The 23,346-nt window shown below is 47.9% G+C and overlaps 1 protein-coding gene across 1 annotated transcript in view; it reads right to left on the bottom strand.

The window, feature by feature from the left end:
- The window catches only part of LOC147105785 (lectin-like), an 80,371-nt gene that overhangs the window by 41,999 nt on the left and 15,026 nt on the right, over window positions 1–23,346 (bottom strand).

Genomic DNA, 23,346 nt, shown 5'->3' with positions numbered 1-23,346 from the left:
TATATAGCAGATTGTGGAGACCTTTGGAACCATTGTAATCAGATCCAATTGGCTGGACAATTAATGATGTCAAAATTACTGCTAACCAATCAGTGACTGGCAGCTCAGAACAGGCGGGGCTGGAAACCACTGGAATGTTTTGTGAGCTACACATGAGATTGCACAAGGTGGCACTGTAACTGCTCACTGAGAAATGGAAACTGCAGTCACGCTTCCTGACCCAGTGATCAGCCTGTAAGGGAATGCATTTATGATATTAGGATTTAATGAATATTATCAATGAGAACATTAAGGATTTGGTGACCATTATATTGAGGTGAAGATCCCAAAATAAAGTGATACTACTCACAAAAACTTGAGAATATTTATATAGAACAATCCAATCCCTTTTGTAATGGATCTGAACCCCATCTATTCCCTCGTTTCTCACCATGGCGGAAGGTCTCCTTCATGTACTGGCTGCAGTGAGATTGTAATCCGTTTATAAAGAATAGTATAGTCGGCTCATGACTATAATCAGAACATGTGGAGCCAGGGGACAAGAGGCAGAATGGGGAGCAAGCTGGCTACAAAATAGAAAACAGAGAGTAGGGGTTAAAGGTAGTTACTCAGACTGGCAAAAGGTGGGAAGTGGTTCCACAAGGATTGTTGCTGGGACCACAGTTTTTCACCATTTACATCAACAATTTTCACTCAGGAATTGGAAGTACAATTTCGAAATTTGCGAGCGAAACCAAATGGGGTGTGTAGTTAATACAGAGGAGGACTGCAACAAAATACAAGAGGACATTAATAAACTTGTAAAATGGTCAAGTAATTGGCAAATTAACTTCAATATAGATAAGTGTGGGTGCAACAATTTGGTAGGAAGAATAAGAACATAATAAATAGGAAATAGGAGCAGGAGCAGGCCATTCGGCCCCTAGAAACTGCTCCGCCATTTAATGAGATCATGGCTGATCCGAGTTTGGCCTCAACTCCACTTTCCCGCCTGCTCCCCATAACCCTTGATTCCCCTGTTGCTCAAAAATCTGTCTACCTCAGCCTTGAATATATTCAATGACTCAGCTCTCTACGGAAAAGAATTCCAAAGATTCACGACCCTCTGAGAGAAGAAATTCCTCCTCATCACCGTCTTAAATGGGCGATCCCTTTTTCTGAGACTATGCCCCCTCATTCTAGATTCCTCCACGAGGGGAAACATCCTCTCAGCATTTACCCTGTCGAACCCCCTCAGAATCTTATATGTTTCAATAAGATCACCTCTCATTCTTCTAAACTCCAATGTGTATAGGCCCAACCTGCTCAACCTTTCCTCATAAGACAACCCTTCCATCCCAGGAATTAACCAAGTGAACATTCTCTGAACTGCCTCCAATGCAAATATATCCCTCCTTAAATAAGGGGAGCAAAACTGTACGCTGTACTCTAGGTGTGGTTTCAGCAGCGCCCTGTACAGTTGTAGAAAGACTTCCCTACCTTTATACTCTATCCCCCTTGAAATAAAGGCCAACATTCCATTTGCCTACAAAGATCCCCCTGATCCCTCTGTACTGCAGCATTTTGTAGTCTCTCTCCATTGAAATAATATTTTGATTTTTTTATTCTTCCTACTAAAGTGGATAACCTCACATTTTCCCACATTATACTCCATCTGCCAAATTCTTGCCTACTCTCTTAACCTATCTATATCCCTTTGCAGATTCTTTATGTCCTCCTCACAACTTGCTTTCCCATCTATCTTTGTATCGTCTGCAAATTTGGCTATAATACACTCGCTTCTTTCATCCAAATCATTAATATAGATGGATAATAGTTGAGGCCCCAGCACTGATCCCTGTGGCACTCCACTAGTTACAGTTTGCTACCCTGAAAATGACCCATTTATCCCGACTTTCTGTTTTCTGTTAGTTAACCAATCCTCTATCCAATCTAATATATTACCCCCAAATCCGTGAGTTCTTATCTTATGCAGTAACCTTTTATGTGGCACCTTGTCGAATGCCTTTTGGAAATCCAAATACACTACATCTACTGGTTCCCCTTTATCCACCCTGCTCGTTACCTCCTCAAATAACTCTAATAGATTTGTCAAACACGATTTCCCTTTCATAAAACCATGTTGACTCTGTTTGACTGTATTATGATTTTCTAAATGTCCTGCTACTACTCCCTTAATAATGGATTCCAGCATTTTGCCAATGACAGATGTTAGGCTAACTGGCCTATAGTTTCTTGCTTTCTGTCTCCCTCCTTTTTTGAATAAGGGTGTTACATTTGCGGTTTTCCAATCCACTGGGACCTTGCCAGAGTCAAGGAAATTTTGGTAGATTACAACCAACGCATCCGCTATCTCTGTAGCCACTTCTTTTAAGACCTTAGGATGCAGGCCATCAGGTCCAGGGGACTTGTCAGCCTTTAGACCCATATGTTTGCCTAGCACTTTTGCTCTAGTGATAGTGATTGTTTTAAGTTCCTCCCTCCCTTTCGTCCCTTGATTTTCTACTATTACTGGGATGTTTTTAGTGTCCTCTATTGTGAAGACAGATACAAAATATTTGTTCAATGCCTCTGCCATTCCCTTGTTTCCCATTGTTATTTCCCCAGTCTCGTCCTCTAAGGGACCAACATTTACTTTAGCTAGTCTCTTCCTTTTTATATACTTGTAGAAGCTCTTACTGTCAGTTTTTACATTTCTTGCTAGTTTTCTCTCATAAGCTATTTTCTCCCTCTTTATTAATTTTTGGTCATGCTTTGCTGGTTTCTAAAATGTTCTCAATCTTCTGGCCTACCACTAATCTTTGCAACATTGTATGCCTTTTCTTTCAATTTGATGCCATCCTTATCTTCCTTGGTTAGCCATGGTTGTTTCATTCTTCTCTTCGAGTCTTTCTTTCTCACTGAAATATATCTTTGTTGAGAGTCATGAAATATCTCTTTAAATGTCTGCCACTGCTTTTCTACCGTCTTACCTTCTAATCTATTTTCCCAGTCCACTTTAGCCAACTCTCTCCTCATACCTTTGTAATTGCCTTCAATTAAGTTTAATACTCTAGTTTCAGACCCAAGTTTCTCACCTTCAAAGTGAATGTGGAATTCAACATGTTATGATCACTCTTCCCTAGAGGCTCCTTTACTATGAGATTATTAATTAATCCTGTTTCATTACACATTTCCAGATCTAAAATAGCTTGTTCCCTGGCAGGTTCCACAACATATTGTTCTAAGAAACTGTCCCGAATACACTCTATGAACTTGTCCTCAAGGCTGCTTTTGCCAATTTGATTTGTCCAATCTATGTGAAGATTAAAATTGCCCATGATTATTGCAGTACCTTTCTTACAAGCCCCCATTATTTCTTGATTTACACTCTGTCCTATAGTGTAGCTACTGTTAGGGGGCCTATAGACTACTCCCACCAGTACCTTCTTTCCCTTACTATTTCTTACCTCCACCCAAATTGATTCTACATCTGGAACTTCCGAGCCAAGATCATTTGTCACTGTTGTTTATTAACGGAGCTAACACACCTCCTTTTCCTTTTTCTCTACCCTTCCGAAATGTCAAATACCCCTGAATATTCAGTTCCTAGCCTTGGTCACATTGCAACCACGTCTCTGTGATGGCTATTAGGTCATACCCATTTATTTCTACTTGTGCCATCAATTCATCTATCTTGTTACGAATGCTGCGTGCATTCAGATAAAGAGCCTTTAATTTTGTCTTTTTATCATTTTTCCCTACTCTGACCTTACTTGCTGGTGCACTCTTATGTTTGTATGCTCTGTCCCTTCCTGTCATACACTGGTTTTCATTGCCCATATCCCTACCCTGCACTATTACTCTGTCCTTTCTATTTAACTTTCTAAATTTCCCCTCGCTTGAACCCTCCCCCCACCCCACCCCCACTATTTAGTTTAAAGCCCTATCTACAGCCCTAATTATTTGATTTGCCAGGACACTGGTCCCAGCATGGTTCAAGTGAAGGCCGTCCCAACGGAACAGCTCCCTTTTGCCCCAGTACTGGTGCCAGTGCCCCGTGAATCTAAACCCATTTCTCCCACACCAATCCTTGAGCCACGCAATCAACTCTCTGATCTTATTGACCCTATGCCAACTTGCTCGTGGCTCAGGTAGTAATCCAGAGATTATTACTTTTGTGGTTCTGCTTTTTAATTTAGACCCTAGCTGCTCATACTCCCTCAGCAGAACTTCTTTGTCTTATCTATGTCATTGCTTCCTATGTGGACCATGACAACTGGATCCTTCCCCTCCCACTCCAAGTTCCTTTCCAGCCCCGAGGAGATGTTCTTAACCCTGGCACTGGAAAGGCAACACAGCCTTCGGGACTCACGCTCTCGGCTGCAGAGAACAGTATCTACTCCCCTAACTATACTGTCTCCTACTACTAAGACATTCCTTTTTACATCCCCAACTTGAATGCCCCCCTGTACGATGGTGCCATGGTCAATTTGCTCATCCTCCCTGTGTATTGATTTCTTTGTGGGTTCAATGACGAGACATTTATGAAAGAGAATGTCTTTTAATCTAAAGTCTTGTTCAACTCTTTTAACAGCATTACAGGAGACATCATGTTTGAGATTCATCTAAAACGAAACTGAAACTAAACTAAACTCTGCCTCTGTCACATGCCCTCTGCTGGTCAGGCATAAGTAATCAATCAGGCAAACATGCTGGTAAGGCATCATAATCAAACAGGCAAATACCATCACTATTTGCTGATATCATTACACCCTGCAGTCCCTGCTCTCGTCCACACAGGTTTCAAGAACCTTGTAACTGTTGGACAAGTGCAAGGGCTGAGGCTCCTCCAATGCAACCTCCTGGATCCCCATATCTGCCTCACTCGCAGTCACACACTTCTGTCCCTGACCACAGCCCAAATCTGAAGTATTTTTAAAAAATTGTTTATGGGATGTGGGCGTCGCTGGCAAGGCCAGCATTTATTGCCCACCCATAATTGCCCTTGAGAAGGTGGTGGTGAGCTGCCTTCTTGAACTGCTGCAGTCACAGAATCACAGAATCACAGAAACCCCACAGTGCAGATAGAGGCCATTCGGCCCATCGAGCCTGCACCGACACATATCCCACCCGATCCCCGTAACCCCTACACCAACACATATCCCACTCTATCCCCGTAACCCCATGTATTTAATCCCCCTAACACTAAGGGTCAATTTATCATAGCCAATCAACCTAACCCGCACATCTTTGGACTGTGGGAGGAAACCGGAGCACCCGGAGGAAACCCACGCAAACACGGGGAGAATGTGCAAACTCCACACAGACAGTCACCTGAGGCCAGATTTGAACCCGGGTCCCTGGCGCTGTGAGGCAACAGTGCTAACCACTATGCCACCGTGCTGAAGTCCATGTGGTGAAGGTACTCCCACAGTGCTGTTAGGTAGGGACGTCCAGGATATTTAGCCAGCGACGATGAATGGCCGGCGATATACTTCTCAGTCAGGATGGTGTGTGACTTGGAGGAGAACTTGGAGCTGGTGGTGTTCCCATGCGCATGCTACCCTTAAACCTAATGGGTGTGACTGCCTCCTGGAACAAAGTGTTCAGGTAACTTTCTCCCTCCCTGATGTGTCGCAATGTCTGCAGCTCGGACTCCAGCTCATCAACTCTGAGCTGAAGTTCCTCGAGCTGCAGACACTTACTGCAGACGTGGTCGCCCTGGATCACACTGGTGTCCACCAGCTCCCACATGCTACAGCTGCAGCACATCAACTGCCCTGCCATCTCTATTGTATTTTATTTAATTAATTATGTCAATATCAATCAATTGTCTATTTATAGTTTTTAATCTAGTTAAACTAGGTAATAACCTTGTCTAATTTATTTAAAAAGTTTAGTTGGTTATAAATTTAGTTATATGCTACAGGTCTTTACTGTAACTTAGCCCTCAGTCCTAAGAGAAAAGAAATACTCACCACCAATCACCTACCTGCTTACCTGTGCTGTCACAGTTTGATTTTTTTTGTTATTGAATCAGAGTCTTGCTGCTCCTCCCCCATTGGCTCTGCTCTCAGGCCTCCCCTCACCACGCTTTTTATTCTGCTACCATTGCCGCTCCGGTTCCGCCCCGGTCCGCTGGCTCTGCTCAATAAGGAGACAACATACTCCTTAGAATATAAGGGGGCGAAATTCGGTTCCTATGCTCCTGCCGTTAGTGCCTCCGGGGGGTGCTAACGGGATGCAAAGGGGGGCGATAACAGCGCCTCCCGAGAAATTCGGAGGGGCACTGCTGAGGCGCTAGCCTATAGTGCCGTGCCCCGCCGGTAGTGCCCAGGGCGACGCAACCACTTAGCGCCCTGCCGCATCCTCTTAGTGCCTTGTGGCAGAAATTTGGCTGCACCCTACGAGGCTGCCATAGGTGATGTCAGCGCCAGCCTTGTGGGTCGTGAACTGGGCTGATATCCGCTCACGGGGCGGTATTTAAAGGGGAGGTGCGGCTGTGACCCGCGCCGCCATTTTCTTTTTTTGGCCGACCTCCAGTTCGGCCCTTGATGGAGGCCCTCAGCATGGTCCGTAGCTGCCACCATGCAACCTGGCACCGCATCTCAGTGCCAGGCTGTGGCCACGGCAGCACGCCGCCCTGGTGGCCCAGTGTGGGACATCAGAGGCCGTGTAGAGCTCGCAGCGTCAGCTGGTGAAATGCATCAGCACTACGCAAAGCGGCCGCGTAGCACTCCGGCATTCGAGCGCTTTGCGCCCTCAACACCGCCCTGAGAGGAAGTGGAGTGCCCGAGATAGCGCAGGGCGGTAAGCCAAATTTAGCAGCTGGGGTGGAACTTCCGCGTCGGGTGCGAAATGTCCGGCGCTAATTCGGTTACCGCCCCCAAACGGGGCATAACCAAATCTCACGCCTATATGTCTGAATAGGATGGAGGAGCAGAGGGATCAGTGGTTACAGATACACAGATCACTAAAAGTAGTGATGCAGGTTAATAAGGCCATAATAAAAAGCAAACAAAGCACTTGGGTTTATTTCTAGATGGAATTGTAAAGCAGAGAAGTTATATTAAACTTGTATAGAACCTTAATTAGACCACACTTGGAGTACTGTGAACAGTTCTGGTCTCCATATTATAAAAAGGGTGTACAGGCACCGGAGAAGCTGCGCGAAAGATTTACCAGAATGATACCAGAACTAAGAGGTTACACCTATCAGGAAAGATTTAACTGGCTGGGGGTCTTTTCCCCAGAAAACAAAAGACTGAGAGTTGGCCTGGTAGAGGTATTTAAGATTATGAAAGTGTTTGATAGGATCGGCATAGAGAAGGTGTTTCTTTACAAAGGAGACCAGAACTAGGGGCCATAAATATAAGATAGTCACTAATAAATCCGTTAGATAATTCTGGAGAAACTTCTTTACCCAGAAAGTGGTTAGAATGTGGAACTCGCTACCACAAATAGTAGTTGAGGCGACTCGTATAGATGCATTTAAGAGGAAGGTAGATAAACATATGAGGGAGGAAGGTATCGAAGGATATGTTGATGTAAAGAGAAAAAGATGGGTGAAGTCAAGCGTAGGTCCCTTGCAGTCAGAATCGGGGGAATTTATAATGGGGAGCAAAGAAATGGCAGACCAACTAAATACATATTTTGGTTCTGTCTTCACAAAGGAGGACACAAATAACCTCCCAGAAATACCGTGGAACATAGGGTCTGATGAAAGGGTGGAACTGAAAGAAATCAGTATTTGTAGGGAAATGGTGTTAGGAAAATTGATGGGACTGAAGGCCAATAAATCCCCAGGGCCTGATAATCTACATCCCAGGGTACTTAAGGAAGTGGCCCTAGAAATAGTAGATGCATTGCTGGTCATCTTCCAGAGCTCGATAGACTCTGGAACAGTAACCATGGATTGGAGAGTAGCTAATGTTACCCCACTATTCAAAAAAGGTGGCAGAGAAAAAGCGGGGAATTATAAACCGGTAAGCCTGACATCGGTAGTGGGGAAAATGCTAGAGTCCATGCTTGGAAAGCAGTGACAGGATCGGACAAAGTCAACATGGATTTACAAAAGGTAAATCATGCTTGACTAATCTACTGGAATTTTTTGAGGATGTAACTGGTAAAATAGATAAGGGAGAACCAGTGGATGTGGTGTATTTGGACTTTCAGAAGGCTTTTGATAAGGTCCCGCATAAGAGGTTAGCGTGCAAAATTAAGGCACATGGGACTGGGGGCAAGGTATTGACTTGGATAGTGAACTGGTTGGCGGACAGAAAGCAAAGAGTTGGAGTAAATGGGTCATTTTCCGAGTGGCAGGCAGTGACTAGTGGGGTACTGCAAGGATCGGTCCTAGGACCCCAGCTGTTCACAATATATATTAATGATCTGGACGAGGGAACTGGATGTAATATCTCCAAATTTGCAGACGACACAAAGCTGGGTGGGAGGGTATGCTGTGAGGAGGATGTCATGAAACTCCAGTACGATTTGGACAGGTTGGGTGATTGGGCAGAAATATGGCAAATGCACTATAATGTGGATAAATGTGAGGTTATCCACTTTGGTGGAAAAAACAGGAATGCAGATTATTATTTGAATGGCAATAGATTGGGAGAAGGGGAAGTGCAAAGAGACCTGGGTGTTCTTGTGCACCAGTCGCTGAAGGTAAGCATGCAGGTGCAGCAGGCGGTTAAGAAGGCAAATGGTATGTTGGCCTTCGTAGCAAGAGGGTTCGAGTACAAGAACAAGGATGTCTTGCTACAGTTGTACAGGGCCTTGGTGAGACCGCACCTTGAGTATTGTGTGCAATTTTGGTCACCTTACCTGAGGAAGGACGTTCTTGCCATGGAGGGAGTGCAGCGAAGATTCACCAGGCTGATACCTGGGATGGCAGGAATGACGTACGAGGAGAGATTGTGTCAATTGAGCTTATACTCACTGGAGTTTAGAAGATTGAGAGGGGATTGTAAGATTCGCGAAATTTTCATTAAATAATCACGTAGGAAAATAGGGTTAATAAAACAGCTTTATTGACCAAAAGAAGCTTATACAGAGAAACCTTTAATAAAAGGGCACACAAAATGGCCGCCAGACCTCATGACCAGCTTCTGGGACCATTTGAATTTCTGTTACTGCAAGCCAGACAGTCTTGTGGATTGAGGACATTAAAAGCCCGCGAAAACCAGTTTCGGGAAGCCGAAACTCATGGAACTGAGCATACATATTGATTAGATTATAAGTACAGGACAGATTTGGGTGGCAGGATGAGACCCATCAAGAAATGGGCGGACAATTGAACGAACGCTTTAACCCATTACACTGTACAAAGAGAAGCCGTTTAACAGCCATCCAGGGCAATCTCCAGACCGATCAATATACAAACCAAGTTATCGTAACAAAGCAAAGACATTATCGGCCCAGGAAGGCCAGTTAAGCTATCACCGACTCCCGTTATGAAGACAAAACACCCCTGCAGAGAGTTCTGCCCGCCAAAATTATTACAAAGACAGGACTATGATTTGGCGGGAGATAAGAATGTTCCAAAAAGGTATAACTGTGGATTGAGTAAAGTCCATCAGGAGCCCCCTTCAGGACTACAGCACTTCGGCTCGGACCTTCGGAACTCTTCGGTTCGGAACGTGTTCGGTGTTCGGCCAAGCAAGGCCCGGCCACGACGAGAAGACAATGAAAAGAATTCGGCTTGGAAGCCAGCTCGGCCAGGCAAGGCCCGGCCACGACGGGAAGACGACGAGGGAGGCCCGGGTACTTTTGTCGGGAGATCATCGATGACCCAGGCCGGAGAAGAAGACACTCAGGTCCCGGAGCCCAGGATCCAGTTCTTCAACATTACATCGGTAACGGATGCTCCAGTTCTTCGTCAACATCACATCGGTAACGGATTCCGGAGTGTGCATCCAGTTTCTTCAACAACATATCAGTAACGGATCCATCCATGGTGAGCGCTCACCAAGGCTGTACCGGCTGCCTACATCGCAGGAGAACCAAGAGGAAAACAAGCTGCGCCAGAAGCTTCCAAACCCACGTGACGACAGAAAGCTGTGTCGAAAGGCTGCAAAGCCTTTTTCGCAATTCTTAAAGTGGTGAGCATAATCCCGAGTCCCTCAAATCGAAACTTAGTTTGGTTTAGGGGAGGGGGTTAAGGGTAATTGTAATGTGTTACCCCTTTCACGATATGCCGTGTGTTCCCCATTTCTATAGAGTTAAGTTTATAGATGTGTGCATGCTTGTAGTTGTTTTAATCTGTGCATATGACATGTATTTTATAATGCTGCAAACTGTTCAATAAAGGCATCCATTTTGTGCTATTCGACCTGGTCTATTGAGTTTTTCTGCACTACAGCTCCCTACACCTAAGTCCAAGGTCTAGAACCGTAGAGGCGAGTGGGTCGAACCACTCATGGGTAATTATTGCAAGAAGCCTGGCAGGAGACCAGAGCAAGCAAGAGAAACCCCCTACAGAGATGGCGACCGCGGCAGGACCTTGGCAGCAGGAATGTAGTGTTTTAGATCAAGGTCTGAATAAATGAAATGTGATGGATGAGAGAATAGCGGATTATGTTTTTGGGAAAGTAAACCTTACAAAACAATGGATATCCAACCTATTAAGAGATAGGCGCCCGCTAGACGCAGCCATCAAGTGGACAGAAAGCAAGGAGCACAAAAGATCTGTAGAAAAAGCGGTCTGGCTGATGTGCTACAAGAAGCAAGTCCAGCTTTTGGACCAAGTCATTGTAGCACAGACGGTCCAGATAAAAGGGTTACTAGCAGAAGTAGAGGAAAAGGTTGCAGGAGGAAAGAGACTGATTGCATCGCTCAACGCGCTGAATCAGGAACGCCACTCCGTAACCAATCGCCATGAGACCAAGATAGATTACTTGGAGTGTCAGGTCACTGAGGCCAAGACCAGTGAAGGAAGAATAAGAGACAGATGTGTCCGCCTAGCTCAGCAGGTAAAGGCACAGGAGGAGAGTATTCTGGGAGCTAGAGCAGCGTACAAGATGGCCATCGAGGATAGGTCTGAGAACGCCGACCATAGCGCTAGCCAAAGGGAGCTAGAGGACCTGAGAACTGCCCTAGCGAAGGCAAACGGCTTGGTGTGTCTCATAAACCCACCAGCGAGCCATCTACAGTTAGCCAGGGAATCCAAAAGACCGATTCCGCGAGAGGCAGTTGGGGTACCAACCACCGAGCCCTCGGCACCTCCCAGCTATGATGAGTCTTGGGTTGCGGGGGAGGAAATGGTGGAGTTAGTCAAAGAGATTCCTGAGGTAGAGCAACCCCAGGTAGTAGGGTCGAAGCCGGCACCGATGTGTCCCGCTCGACACCGGAGGCTCGGTCCGGACAACGACAATGGCGATGACGTACCCCTCATGAATCAGATCGTAATGTCCCACAGCGCACAACAGCTAAGGGCAATGATAAGCCACATCCCAAAACTCTCCGAGTCAGGGGATCCCTCCGTCCATTTTAGGGACATGGAGCAGACCGCAGCAGTTAATGACTGCAACGGGAGAGAGCAGTCCAGAATGCTGCTGTTCTCCCTGGACAGCTCGATCCTCCAGTGTCTCTCTGACGAGAGCAAGAGAGGGCACAGGGAGTATGAGGTTTTACGGGACGAGGTCCTGGAGGTTATGGGGGAAGGTGACGGAAGTCCGTTCCTCCGATTGGGTAGGACGGTACAGCTAGAGGGAGAGCCCCCACGGGTTTTCGCCGGAAGGTTGTGGCCAGTGTATCGGCGCAGCTGCCCGGGCGGGCCGGCCCGGGACGGGCTGGACGCTGGTCAAAGGGCTCATTGGCTCCGGTGCCTGGTCACCAATTGCTTGCCACAGGTGAGGGAGCAAGCCAAAACATGGTTTGACCCCAATAACCCCTGCTCCACGGAGGAGATAGTACTTGATCAGCTCACGATAGGTTACAGGAACAGCAGGAGTAAGGAAGTGCCTCCCCCGAAGGGAAAGGTGCATGAGGTGAGGCCTGCAGCTCCTGTTAAAAAGGAGTGGCATCAGGAGGGGAATCGCCCTCCCCAAGCCAAGAATAGTTGTTACGGGTGTGGGAAGGAAGGTCACTGGCGCCGGGACTGTAAAAATCCCTGGAAGGATTTCAAGGGAAAAGCTCCCTCAGCCCCAGCCCAAACGCCCATCCGGGAGAAAGGAGCCGATGTGTCGATCCATCCCGCTGCGATCGAGTCAGTTTTAGAGGCAATGCGGTCTCTGATGACCTCGCAGGGGAAAATAGCTGTCACCACTGGCCTTGTCGCTCCCGAAACTCCGATCGCTGTACCCAAGTGACTACAGCCAGCGCAGCCTGTCGACCTGTGTCCCCCAGAAAGACATGCACAGGAAGAGGCCTCCGGTAAAATGGAGGAATACCTGCGGTGCCAGGTTGCGGAGGCTAAGTTAGTTGAGCAGGCTTTAAGGGAGGAGAACGCTAGGTTAACAGCGAGGGCTGGCAGTTTAGAGGACCAGCTGAGGGTTTGTAAAATGGTTTATGACCAGTGCAAACTGTTTGAACCGGGTGCAAAAGCATCAGCAACCGAAGCCAGGCCTGAGGATGAAGATCCTCAGCCTGAGGCGCGCGATGAGTCACAGACCACACAAGCTGGCGTTGTAGCCTGCTTGGAAGGAGAAGAGGTCCCGCCCACCTGGAGGGAGGTTTCTCCGATGGCCTGGGACTCGGACGAGGAGGGACCTGAACAGCAAGGTCCCGCCCTCGACACGATTCTGGAGGAGGAGGAGTCGGAGGACGGAGGTCCCGCCCTTGACTCGAGCGTGGGGGAGGTAGAAGTTGGGGGCAGATATCCTCCACCTGTAAGGACAGGTGGGGAGGAGCCATCTGCCACAGACCCAATTCCCGAAGGGGCAGAGCCTGAGGGGATGGAGCCGAAGCACACAGTCGTGGAAGAGCCACGGGCTGTGAGAGCTGAAGTCCCACCCGAAGGTCCACTCGCCAAGGGAGCCTGCCCAAATCCCAAAGGGGCAGAGCCTGAGGGAAGGGAGCCGAAGCCTACAGTCGTGGAAAAGCCACGGGCTGTGAGAGCTGAGGTCCCACCCGAAGGTCCACTCGCTAAGGGAGCCACGCCCAAAGTACCTTCTCGCAGGTCGACCCGAACGCCTCAGCCTGTAAAGTCTTGGCCCGAGTCACCCACTCCCAGTAGACGCCGACTTCAGAAATCCTTGAGAAAACACAGTCCCCGTTTAACAGCAAAAGGCTGTGGGGAACCAGAGCCACAGGTCACTGCAGTCCCGCCACAGGGAGCGGTGAGCTGCAGTCCGGTCAGGGATTAGGTAGGCCGCCCGAAAGAGGGCGGCGCTGTACATAAGTTTAGGTATGTTAAGTTTAGGTAATGATAAGTTAAGTTAAGTAATTTTAATGTTAGTTTAAGGCATGTAAAGTTTAAGATGATGGGGATGTTTTAAAAGGTAGTTTTCGAAGTCTGCCCAGTATGTGTGTTTGTTTGGAAGCGGGGTCAAGGGACCCGAGCGTCCGTTTAATTAGGCCAGCGCCTATTGGGAGCCTGGCTACATCATCTTATCGGTTACAGAAACCAGGAATACAATGGAGAGGATTCTCGTGGTGCTTGCGGCGATCGGGTGCGGGCTGGCCTACCGAGGCCGCACCAAGGACGTCGTCGTGTTCGGATGCTCCAGGGACACAGCCCCCATTGCGACGGATGGGACGGGGAAGCGAGAGGTTGAGGAAACCGCCACCTATTTCCACCAAGGGAGATGGCCAGGATGGCTGGGGTCGAATTCTACAGAATACTCCAGCAAATCCGGGTTTGCCTACCAAGAGACTTCGTTACTGTGCCCTCGGGTGAGGATCATTGCACCCAGAGTCAGCGTTACCGTGGGAAAGAGGATCTGTTTGGTGTGTAATGGGAACGTACCGCTAAGTAGATGGTGGTGGCTTCGAAAGCTGGGAAAGAATATGAAGAACTCTACAATCGAGTGGGAGCGACTGGGTAACAATACCCATCGGACAATTACGGGGACTCACGGACAATTACGTGTGTGTTGGGACAAGTGGTGGGAACCAGATGAAGGGATATATGTCTGCATGTGGGGTTCGAAGTACGTTTGCCCCAAAGGCATATCCATCTTTTTCCAGAGGCAGTGGCAGGATGAAGGGAAAGGGATGAGGTGGGACGTCAGCACCCGGGCGTGTGGAGTCCCATTCTCCCCGATTCCGGTAAACGCCACTGAACTCATCACCCGCCCACGCAAGCCCCTGCCCACGATTCCGGTAGCACTAGCCCAGAAGGAAGGGTGCCCCACCACCACAAAGGGACCCGGGAACGGTTTAGTATTGGTACCCACCGGTCAGATGCTGTACCAAGGGGTACACTACGCGGTGGCCTCAGTGATTTTAAACCTCACTGAGGTACGATTGCCGGAGTGGTGTCCCAAGGAAATGGAGCAATTGTACCAGGTCCTGTTAACCAGGATGTTCAGACAATTTTATGAGTTTGACTTTGCCGACATCGACAAAGCCGAATTGTACACCACACCACAGGAAGTTTTGGATCGGGTAGGGAGGCAAAGAAGGGGTACTGTAAATGACATCTTCACTGCTTTTAGTATCGGGACGTCTGCTGTCAACGCTCTAGACAACGTGGAGCTGCAGACACAGATTAATGGTCTAAAGGCCCAGTTAAGGAACATACTGACAAACGAAAATAAGGTAGTGGGTTCTGAGCTACATGAGGACCAGGCCATGACACTACACTTAAAAGAAATAATCGCTGAGCTGGAGAAACACGCTAGAATGGTAAATGCACTCATTAGGGAGGATCGGAATGCGTCCGATCAGGCTGCACAGAAAGAGGCTTGTGTGCTATACGGGGCGTGGTTACTGGGCGAGGGCCGCAGTAATCTGGAGGATTTAAAACAAGGTTTGGTCCTGTCCTGGATCAGCAATAAGCACTTGCAAGCGCTCCACCCTTTTGAGAATGCATTAAGTCCGTGCCAGCTCAGACTAGCTGCAGAGGTGTACCCAGTCCCAGTGGACTGCGGATGCTCGAATCACACTATCATGGGAATAGTGGTGAGGATGCCGGTGTTGGGTCCCACAGCAAACCCGCCCCGGTATACAGGGTGGAGAACATTGGAGTCATTCAGGGGGGTGCGCACATTCGTTACGCAGTGGTCCCGCCTTATGTCATCAGATGGGAGCGTACGATGACAGGCACCGACCTCTCGGGGTGTCGAAGCCGGGGAGCACACATCATCCTGTGTCCCCAGCACTTGAATGCCTTTTTAAAACCACAGTGCGGGTTCAGAGCCGCTAGCGCGAAGCCGGTAAATTGCACCATGGAGGCAATGGCAAAAGACCATGTGCCCCCGCAGGTGGCATATATCGGAGGTGGGACATACTGTGTTACCACTGCAGCGCCTCACTACCACCACGGACAGCACGGGTGGTGTCCGGTCAGTGACAGCAGTTTCTGTTTCAAACCCAGGGCTGAAGTTCAAGTGGCACAACAGCGAATGTTCCCCATTCCTGTACCTTCCACTGTTCACCTCACTGTAAAAGAGAATTTCACGGATTTGCAGCGATTCGTTGCGCATTTTGGTTATGTCATTCCCCCTCTCCCCGAACACCTCACCAAGATTTTAAAAGCCGTAATAGTCTCACAGAAGCATTTTTACACACTAGAGCAGAAGACATTGGAGATAGGGAAAGACATATTAGACATAGACACCCCACCATGGTGGGACCTGTTCACGAATATAGAGATCCCGCCCTGGATTAGAATAGCATCCCACATCGTAGTAGTGTGTCAGGTTTTGATCATAATATATTTACTGTTCGTGCATTGCAAGAGAGGCAAACGCCTCCAGAGGCACGAGAACACAGGAGAATGGAGAGAACGCTATGTACAAGTGGGTGAAGAGACCCCCGCTTAGGCTGCTATGTATTAAAGGATAAAGCGTCCCTCCACTCTTGGTTTTGGTTACTATATGATTTAAGTATATGAATACTGTTGTGTTATAACCGTTGATCGGTTTTCTATTTTTGATTAACAAAATGTGTATGCAGGTGGTATAAGGGGTATCGGCCCCTTTCACATCTGAAAGATGAATGTGTTATAGTTTGAGGTAGTACTGCCTATGGTTGTCCAACTGTACACAATGTAATTTTCTGAAATGGGAACTGCATGTGTCATGGGGGTCATAGATAGTTAATTACCAGGAATGTTTGGATGTGGGGAATCAGGGAAAGTTTGCTCACCAAGGGTTATTGATACTTTAAGCAAGCTATCAGTATCACAGGAGGGACTGTAAGATTCGCGAAATTTTCATTAAATAATCACGTAGGAAAATAGGGTTAATAAAACAGCTTTATTGACCAAAAGAAGCTTATACAGAGAAACCTTTGATAAAAGGGCACACAAAATGGCCACCAGACCTCGTGACCAGCTTCTGGGACCATTTGAGTTTCTGTTACTGCAAGCCAGACAGGCTTGTGGATTGAGGACATTAAAAGCCCGCGAAAACCAGTTTCGGCAAGCCGAAACTTATGGAACTGAGCATACATATTGATTAGATTATAAGTACAGGACAGATTTGGGTCGCAGGATGAGACCCATCAAGAAATGGGCGGACAATTGAACGAACGCTTTAACCCATTACACTGTACAAAGAGAAGCCGTTTAACAGCCATCCAGGGCAATCTCCAGACCGATCAATATACAAACCAAGTTACGGTAACAAAGCAAAGACATTATCGGCCCAGGAAGGCCAGTTCAGCTATCACCAACTCCCGTTATGAAGACAAAACACCCCTGCAGAGAGTTCTGCCCGCCAAAATTATTACAAAGACAGGACTATGATTTGGCGGGAGATAAGAATGTTCCAAAAAGGTATAACTGTGGATTGAGTAAAGTCCATCAGGAGCCCCCTTCGGGACTACAGCACTTCGGTTCGGACCTTCGGAACTCTTCGGTTCAGAACGTGTTCGGTGTTCGGCCAAGCAAGGCCCGGCCACGACGAGAAGACAACGAAAAGAATTCGGCTTGGAAGCCAGCTCGGCCAGGCAAGGCCCGGCCACGACGGGAAGACGACGAGGGAGGCCCGGGTACTTTTGTCGGGAGATCATCGACGACCCAGGCCGGAGAAGAAGACACTCAGGTCCCGGAGCCCAGGATCCAGTTCTTCAACATCACATCGGTAACGGATGCTCCAGTTCTTCGTCAACATCACATCGGTAACGGATTCCGGAGTGTGCATCCAGTTTCTTCAACAACACATCGGTAATGGATCCATCCATGGCGAGCGCTCACCAAGGCTGTACCGGCTGCCTACATCGCAGGAGAACCAAGAGGAAAACAAGCTGCGCCAGAAGCTTCCAAACCCACGTGACGACGGAATGCTGTGTCGAAAGGCTGCAAAGCCTTTTTCGCAATTCTTAAAGTGGCGAGCATAATCCCGAGTCCCTCAAATCGAAACTTAGTTAGGTTTAGGGGAGGGGGTTAAGGGTAATTGTAATGTGTTACCCCTTTCACGATGTGCCGTGTGTTCCCCATTTCTATAGAGTTAAGTTTATAGATGTGTGCATGCTTGTAGTTGTTTTAATCTGTGCATATGACATGTATTTTATAATGCTGCAAACTGTTCAATAAAGGCATCCATTTCGTGTTATTCGACCTGGTCTATTGAGTTTTTCTGCACTACAGCTCCCTGCACCTAATTCCAAGGTCTAGAACCGTAGGGGCGAGTGGGTCGAACCACTCACGGGTAATTATTGCAAGAAGCCTGGCAGGAGACCAGAGCAAGCAAGAGAAACCCCCTACAGATCTCATCGAAACCTATAAAATTCTGTCAGGTCTGGATAGACTAGATGCAGAAAGGATGTTTCTGATGGCCGGGGAGTCCAGAACCAGGGGTCATAGTCTAAGGATAAGGGGTAAGCCATTTAGGACTGAAATGAGGAGGAATTTCTTCACCCAGAGAGTGGTGAACCTGTGGAATTCTCTGCCACAGAGGGCGGTGGAGGCCAGTTCATTAAATATATTCAAGAAAGAGTTGGATATATTTCTTGAGGCTAAAGGGATCAAGGGATATGGGGAGAAGGCAGGGACAGGGTACTGAATTTGGATGATCAGCCATGATCTCATTGAATGGCGGAGCAGGCTCAAAGGGCCGAATGGCCTACTCCTGCTCCTATCTTCTATGTTTCTATGTTTCTATGTGGTTAGATGAAGAAGGGTGCGAGGCAGCACGTGTGGAGCATAAACACTGGCGTGGACTGTTGGGCCAAATGGGCTTTTTCTGTGCTGTAAATGCTAAGTAATACAGTACTGTGCAATACTGTGTAATTCGGAATCATTGGCACCTTTAAAAAAGGAGCTGGATCGATGTCTGTTCAGAAGGGGGATTGAGGGATGAGGAGATAACGGAACTGCTTGATGTTTTCCAGGGACAGAACAGAGTGTTCCCTAAAGCAATCGATGGTTTGGGAGGGAGTTTATGACAGATTGATGAGACCTGGACCTTTAACCCATTTATACTGTCTGCTTCAAAGTCCTTCCTTGGTAACTCCCACAGCTGTTAAGCTTTGATTTTACGAGCCCATGCTGAGGATAAGGAGCCAGCGTCTGTCGTGAAATAGGGTACATGAGCCCAGCTACCTTATGCACTGTGTGTCTCATTTCAGGGTGAAGACAATTCCTGACTTTTTGAAGACTACACTGGTGCTCAGTACATTCTCTCACAGCCAAAGTGTGTCTCCCAGGGACTGAAATGAATCAGTCACATATAAACCAAGGGCTGTGTAGTAACCTTCACAGGTACTAGCCGAGCAATACAGGGAGACATCGCTGCAAGTCCACTTCTATCAGAGATACAACTGAGTTACGAGATGCCAGCAGATTGAGCAGGGAGCTCAACTACAGCTGCCCCATAGATGATAGGATGTTCAGTCTATGGTGTCCCACCACCAGTTGTCTGCTGCTCATGTCTGTCAAGTGCCAGCTTCTCCTGCAGACAGCAGGACGGTATCTTTGGATAATTGTGCATTTTTCTTTGGCCTTATAGCCCTGAAGACAGTGTGAAATGTTACTGGAATATTGGAATATCTTTCAGATCAGCATATCTGGAGCGGCCCCTCGCCCCCTGGTGCATTCTGCAGGGTTCCTTCATTTAAGTATTTTGAACAAATTCCCTGTGCATTGTCCTCAGTACCTTCCCTGTGAATGCCACATGTTGTTGAACACACTGGAAACAATCCCAAGTTTGTTACTTCACTGACCCGTGGGACATTGGTGCAGAGAATGACCGTCTGTGAATAATGTCATTATTATACAGTGGGTATGGTAGAGTAGTGGAAATAAAAAGCTGGTCTCAGTAAAAGTGTGCATGAAGCTGTCACGTTGTTCTAAAAACTCAACTGGTTCACTAATGTCCTTAAGAGAAGGAAACTGCTGTGCTTGCCCAGTCTGGCCTATGTGACTTCAGACCCTCACCAACATGGTTGACTTTTAACTGTCCTCAGAGTTGGCCAAGCAAGTCACTCAGATGCTTCAAAAAACTGTACCACCACTGTTGTGTATGTACCTTTAAGGAAATACTGGTCTTAGACTGCAGTACCGGCAGTGACCACCCCTGTATAAAAGACCCTAGCAGGCTTCTGTAGTTTCAGTTTCAAGCTGCCTCTTGTTCAGTAAAGTACCTGTTAAACTGTTCTCCTGAAGTCCGTGTATTATTGAGGCGTGGACTTTACAGTGGCGACAAGTAAGTTCGAACTCACCTGCAGTGTGGCATCATCTCACGGGGATCTCACCTGAAAGGAAGGTCCTGGAAGGTCATAGTCTGAGCAACGGGCGTCAACCGAGGGCAACCGCCCAAAGAATCCATCGGTGTTTGGAGAATGGCGGGAGAGACTGTGGTTCCAGCGAATCGTGCTGGTAGCAGGTAGCGCGCTGACCCTTCCGGACTGCGGCGGGCTCTAGCTCGATCGAGCGGCTCTACAAATCGGGCTGCGCAGCGTCGCTGGGAAAAGAAAACAAGAGAGAGAGGGTGGAGTGCACAGGGCGCGGTCGGTGCTCGAGAACAGGACAGCGGAGAGAAACTAAACGGGGGGGAAGGAAAGCGAGATGCGCCGAAGCTGCGGGTCGCCACCATTACCCCGTAGAACACTAGGAGCAGCGTGGCAGTAAGGGGAAGAAGCAAAAGCGCGGGAGGCGCCATTTTATCCCGTTGGGGAAGAAGCAAAAGCACGGGAGGCGCCATTTTATTCCATTGGGGAAGAAGCAAAAGCGCGGGGCCATTTTAAATCGCCCAAGATGCCGAAAAGTGGCAGTATCACTGCTTTCGACAACAAGGTAAAAGACTGGACCACGTATGTGGAAAGAATTGAAGTGTACTGCAAGGCAAATGAGGTGGCTGATGGAAAGAGGGCGTCGGTATTATTAAATCTGATGGGTGCGAGTACGTACGGCCTATTGCGGAATTTAATTACCCCAGCTAAACCAATGGAGAAAAGTTTTGAGGAGATTGTTCATATCTTACAGGAACATCTAAGCCCTACACCACTGCTGATAGCAGAAAGATTCAAGTTCCATAAAAGAAACCAGCACAAAGATGAGAGCAATGCTGACTATCTTACTGAACTACGCAAGTTATCGAAGCACTGCCAGTTCGGAGCAGGACTGGCAGACACCTTACGGGATAAGTTTGTCTGCGGGCTCCAGAGTGAAGGAACCCAGAAACGACTACTTTCAAAAAAGGACCTGACGCTAGAACAGGCTTTCAGCGTGGCAGTATCCTACGAAGCAGCAGCACGGGGAGCTGCGGAAATACAACAGAAACCACAAGAATACAGCGCTAACGAAATGGCGTATGGAGCCTAAAAGTGCTATCGCTGCGGCAGAAGAACCCATGAGCAGAAGGACTGCTGGTTTAAAGACAAAATATGCAGGCAATGCGGGAAAATGGGACATATAGCAAGAGTCTGCAGGTCGGGAAAGAAGACCAACAAGACAAGAACTACTAAGGAACAGTACAGGAAAGTAAAGAAACTGACAGATAGTAGTTCAGAAGATCAGGAGAGTGATAAGGACTCCGGGAGCAGGCGACTAAGTTGTTTAAAGTTACACAACGTGATCGCAAAAGAAGATCACCGAACCATTTGGGTCACCCTCATGATAGCAGGGTCCCCAGTGAAGATGGAATTGGACACAGGATTAGCCCCAACTGTCATGAATCGACGAGACTATGAGCGGCTATTCTCACACATACCCTTAAAGGACACGTCCATTGTATTGAAGACATACACGGGGCAAAAGGTCTACCCCAGAGGAAAAATAAGGGTGCCAGTTGAATATAACGGAAAGGAAACACAGAAACTATACATGTATATACTACGAGATGGAGGACCACCATTATTGGGATGTGAATGGATCCGAAGACTACAATTGGATTGGCATTCCATTCTGGCACTAACTGTGACTGACAAAAAAGATGATGACGTCGCACCTGGACGTCTGTCACAAATTCTATCTGACGCGGAAGAGGTGTTCCAACTGTCCCAAATGCGAGTTCTTCAGGAGACAAATCTTGTATTGTGGCCACATGATTGATGAGGAAGGGTTGCATAAGTCGCCAGACAAGATTGAGGCTGTAGTCAAGGCTCCAGCACCAGAAAATGTGTCACAACTGAGGTCGTTCCTCGGGTTGGTGAACTACTACCATAAGTTCTTGCCGAATTTATCTACAATTCTGCACCCACTGAATGCCCTCCTTCAAACTGGTGTAACATGGAAATTGAGTGATGAGTGTAAGCGTGCCTTTCAGGAATGTAAATGCCAAATCACTTCAAAAGAAGTATTGGCCCACTACAACCCAACACTACCGATTCGGTTGGCATGTGATGCGTCACCTTACGGCATTGGAGCGGTGCTGTCACACAAATTCCTTGACGGTTCAGAGAGGCCAATAGTCTCTGCATCGCGCTCGCTAACCTCAGCCGAGCGTAATTACGCCCAGATTGACAGGGAGGCCCTCAGCCTGGTGTGGGGGGGTGAAGAAGTTCAATCACTATCTGCACGGGCAGAAATTCACCCTACTGACTGATCATCAACCCCCGGTCTCAATTTTTAACCCAAAGAAGGGCGTTCCGGTGATGACGGCGCAATGGCTGCAAAGATGGTCACTTTGTCTAGGGGCACATCAGTATGACATAGAGTACAAAGGTACGAAACAACATGGAAACGCTGATGGGCTGTCACGCCTACCGTTGCCTACGGCGGAAGAAGCACCTGCAGTGGACCCGGTGGAGATATTCCATGCGACCATAGTCGAATGTTTGCCTGTTACAAACGCAAGTATTGAGAAGGAAACCCGAAATGACCCGACACTCTCTCGGGTCTATGATTTGACGGTGAAGGGATGGCCAGCATATGGCGACTCACTGTTGCCAGCATTCTCGCCAAGGAGGGAACAGCTGTCAGTGTGACGGGGACCCTTGATGTGTGGATCCCGAGTGGTAATTCCACCCAAGTTGAGAGATAGAGTACTCAATGAGCTTCACGAGGGTCATCTGGGAGGGGTAAAAATGAAGAGCCTGGCCAGGGCGTTTGTGTGGTGGCCGGGAATCGATAAAGAAATCGAGGATATGACCAAGAGATGCACAGGATGCCAGAAGGTCCAAAATGCTCCACCACAGGCCCCGCTACATCCATGGGAGTGGCCCTCATCTCCATGGCAACGGGTACACATTGATTTCGCTGGTCCATTTGTGGACTCAATGTTTCTAATCGCTGTGGACGCCCATTCGAAATGGCCAGAGGTCATTAAAATGTCCTCCACCACCACGGAGAAAACTATTGCAGTCCTAAGGACCATCTTTGCCAGGATGGGTTGCCAGAACAGATCTGTTCCGACAATGGCCCACAGTTTGTGTCTGAGGATTTCCGGAGGTTCCTGAAGAATAATGGGGTGAAACATTACACATCTGCCCCATATCATCCAGCCACAAATGGATTGGCTGAGAGGTTTGTTCAGACCTTTAAAAAGGCCATAAAGGCAATGCATAAGGACGACATACCACTGCAACACAAGGTGGATAACTTCCTGTTTGCTTACCGGAATGCGACACATGCAGCAACCAACCAAACTCCAGCCGTACTGTTTTTCAACCGGAGACTAAGATGTCGCTTGGATTTGCTCAAACCAAACATAAGACGAGATGTTGAGGATAAGCAGTTCCAGCACATAAATGAGAAGCCAACCAGGAGCTTCAAGTTAGGGCAACCAGTCTTGGCCCGCGACTACCGAACAGAAAAATGGCAGCCAGGCACGATATGCACACAGCAGGGACCACTAATGTATACAGTGGACG

The sequence above is a fragment of the Somniosus microcephalus genome, chromosome 17 (assembly GCF_052327205.1).
Source record: "Somniosus microcephalus isolate GS21.2 chromosome 17, FLI_Smic_1.0, whole genome shotgun sequence".
In the NCBI taxonomy this organism is placed as follows: domain Eukaryota; kingdom Metazoa; phylum Chordata; class Chondrichthyes; order Squaliformes; family Somniosidae; genus Somniosus; species Somniosus microcephalus.
This window is presented reverse-complemented; position numbering and strand designations above follow the sequence as displayed.